A 4,144-nucleotide genomic window follows, 5' to 3' on the forward strand; every position below is an offset into this window, starting at 1 on the left:
CGTCTTCAGGTCTCTTGACCTTATACGAGTCTTTCAGCTCTCAGATGTGCAGTTTCCTCTCTTATCTTTAATCCCCTCATCAGGTTTCGGGTGGTTTCTTCGTTCGCTAACAGGAAGCTGCCATTTCAAGTGATGTTTCATAATGTTTCATCAATAACTGCTCATCCTCCTCAGATAATTTCAGGTAATGCAGTACCAGTTACTTACTAGAACTGGACTGTGGACAGGTGTTGTACCTCAAAGGGATTGATGTCTGCGGGAGAGCCCTGTGCCCTCGATTATAACCAATCCAGTCCTTCTTACCACTTGTTAAATCGTGATTTCAGCGTCTGCTGTGTCACTGAAATGTTAGTCATTCCTCAAAATGGCTTGATTTCATTCATGAGGCTTTTATCTGACAGATTATAGCCCACACACAAGTTTTCACCTGTAGAAATATTGTTTTTAAAGACGCAATACAAGCCATAAACCTTTGCAAAAAGTGATCGCACCTTGTTTTTGGAAGGCTTTAACCCGGTTCTAAAACGCTATATACAAAAGTAAAGAAATAATCTGTGCAGTAAATCACAATGCTCTTGCTTTTACAATGTTTTACAGTTTCTTGTGTTTTCCTCTTAACTTCTTCTTAGTCATGAGCTCTGCTCCCGGGCTTGTGATTTAGGAGCCAAACATCCTCCCCGACCTCCCCCCTAAACAGAAATTAGGAATTATTGAGACTAAAATTAAAGGAATGGATGTTGATGAATAATCACAGACTGGAATATATGTCAACTTTTACTCAATACTATTTCAAAAACATTTGCTTTAAAATTGAATACGACACCCCAAAATTACCCATCAAAATCACCTCAAAGAGCGTTGTGTGGAATCAATCATGTAATTTGGGGGAATTAAAAAAAAAACAGTGATATAGGAAAACGGGTCAAATTGACCCAAGGACAACATGAGGGTTAAATTATGGAAATAAATGCCCCGGTGTAGCAATTAAAACAACCTTTCCCAATATAAAGGAATATTTTTTAACATTTAAAAATGACAAAAACAAATTTTGTTACCTGAGCAGGTTATCTCTATGTCGTTAGAGGAGTGTGTCAGTTCTGTAAAACATTTCAAGAGTGAAGGTGTACAACAGTCAGATGTGATTTCCCCAGATTCTCTTGGTATCTGAATGAAAGAGCCAAGCCACAGCCCAGTTCTCCACACACCAGGCCCGCTAATCTCCGGATCCAGTTCCCATCGTCCACTGGTTTCCATTCGTCCCGGTGTTTCATCTCCAGTGTGTCATCACATCGGCTGGCTCCTCCAACCAGCCTGACCACACCAGGTTCTGGACACAGGATCAGAGAGGCTCCAAAATCAGGGTAGCAGCTGTCGCCTTGGTCCCGCTCCACGTTCTGTGATGCCATGTTCTACTGCTACTCTGCAGTGCCCTGCTACGTCCTGCTGTGCCTTGTAATGCCGCACAGCGTCCTGCTATGCCATGAACTACTACAAAGAACTCCTACAAACTACTAATTTTTTCTATTTTTGTTTTTGCCACTCTTCATTCTAACCCCAACCGGTCGTCAGACACCACCTACCAAGAGCCTGGGTCTGGGCCTGGTTCTAGGTCTGGGTCTGGGTCTGACCGAGGTTTCTGCCCAAAATGAAGTTTTTCCTCGCCACTGTCGCATTGTTGCTTGCTCTGGAGGAGACTACTAGAACTGTTGGGTTCTTGTAAATTCTGGAGTGTGGTCTAGACCTGCTCTATCTGTAAAGAGTCTCCAGATAACTCTTGTTATGATTTGATACTATAAATAAAATTGAATTGAATTGAATTGAATTGAAACAGGACAGCAGCTTCGGTAACATTTCATACTTGATATCTATACATCTATATATATATATATATATATATATATATATATAGATGTATAGATATAGCCGGCATACAGTCACCTATCTGCGGCTAAACAACTGCCGTTGTTAGCCGGCGTCCCTGAGCTCTGTAAGAGCTAAATACAACCAGCAGCTGCCACTCGTACTTTATCTTTCCATCACATAGTTTTTTTTTTGACACAGACATGTGTAAATCTTACATTTGAGAGCTGTTGCTGCCATTAGAGTCATGTTGGAGCTGGAGCTCGTGCCAGGCGTCCATCAACATGGAAATGCAACGACTAGTGCTGAATGCAAGTTTATTGCTACAAACTGATTTGGTGTCTAGCGTGTTGCTTTATTGATAATTCTGCGTGCATAATGTATGATGCATTTTGAAATTATTGACCAGAAACATCATTATATGCAGTGTTGCCTAAATGTTTTTTTTTTTTTTTGGTATCATTATTGGGCGGGGTAGAAATGGTTTTGGGTGTTTACGCTTCAGGAATCTAGCGAGCGTTTGGACCCAGAGGCTGTGTGGGGGGGTGGGGGTGGGGGTGTGGTGCAGGGTTTACGATGCATTGAGAAAAAACTTGTTTTAGCTCTTTTGGTTCAGCTGGTTTTTTGGACTCCGTCTAAAGACAAAGTGGCCTACTTGGGACTTTTCCGTGTAGTAGGAGGGTCACCTGACATGTAACGCCAGCCAGGGAGGAAATACTTCACAGTATGCATTGTGTGTAATGGTAAACGGAAAGGATGAAAAACAGTGGTTGATATTTTCTAAATATTACAAACATTGGGGGGGGGGACCATTTCAGGAACTACCTCATGAAGCTCATTGAGAGAACACCAAGGGTTTGCAGCGCTATCAAAAAAGCAAAAGGGGGGGGGGGGGTACTTTGGAGAAACTAGAATATAAGACATGTTTTCAGTTATTTCACACGTTTTTGTTAAGTCCATAATTCCATATGTATTTATTCATAGTTCTGATGCTCCACTGGTAATCTACAATGTAAATAGTCATGAAAATAAAGGAAACTCATTGGACGAGGTGTGCTCAAACTTTTGGCCTGTACTGTACACATAGTTGTTGAATTGTTTTATAACATGATTGACAGTTGTGTGATATTATATCCAAACACCACAAAACGATTTCCTTTTGAGATCAGTTCGCCGAGGCTGCCCTATTTCTCCATTCTTGTTCCTGCTGGTGGTGAATTATTGTCATTACATATTCAACATAATCCTATTTTTAAAGGTTTGTCTATTTTTGGTAAGGAAATTAGAGTAACTCAACTAGCGGATCATACAGCTCTCTCTTTTTGTGCAACAAACATCAGATTAAATATTCTACATCCGTAATTGTCCAATTTTTAGCTGCTTCGAGTTCGACACTTAACAAATCTAAATGTGAAATTTTATATCTGTATCAGACTGAAGAGGAAAAAATGTTAATGTACCTGTTAAAAATTCTTTTTTAGGTATTCTTATTTGCAAGGACTACATGGAAAAATAGCAACCATTTCCTTTCTTCGCTGCAGCCAGTAGAGGGCAGTAGACTCAGGGTTAAACTTAAATTAGTCCTTTTGGGATGAATCCCGCAAGGAAATGGAAATTTCCTGCATCTGTTTTTGCAAGAACAGAAAAGTGGCAGTGTAAAGATAACAAAAATAATAATATTAATAATAAGAACAATAAGAACCTTTGTCAATAAAAAGACATTAACCATAAATTATCAGTAGAAAGGGTCAGTGTTGAGTCAAGTGTTAAAGTGACCAGGTATTAATGTAAGTCCAGATGTGTGTGTGTGTGTGTGTGTATGTATGGATGGATATATAAATATATAACATGGAAAATATAACCTTTAGAGATGGTAAGTAAGGTTCAAATGCTAATGTATGCAATACTAAGAATCCGAACAGGTTTTCTGAAGTATTCGAGTATTAAGAATTGAGGATTTTCCATCTGAAATCGTGTTTTAGATTGAAAAGTTGGAGTTTTCCCACTGACCCCTGAATGCAGCATGAACTGTGTTTTTGTGTGTGTACGCTTCAGGAATCTGGCTAGCGTTAAGACCCAGAATGGAGGGGTGTGTGTGTGTTTGTGTGTGTGTGTGTGTGTGTGTGTGTGTGGTCTAGGTATAGCTACATTTGTGAGGACCAAAAACTGTGAATACAGTATACTTATGGGGACCTGACTGCTTTGGGGGGACAAAATGCTGGTCCCCTTAACGTTAAAGGGCTTTTAGAGGACTAAGACTTGGTTTTAGGAGTAGGGTTAGAGT

Source organism: Etheostoma cragini, chromosome 3 (assembly GCF_013103735.1).
Source record: "Etheostoma cragini isolate CJK2018 chromosome 3, CSU_Ecrag_1.0, whole genome shotgun sequence".
Taxonomy (NCBI): Eukaryota; Metazoa; Chordata; class Actinopteri; order Perciformes; family Percidae; genus Etheostoma; species Etheostoma cragini.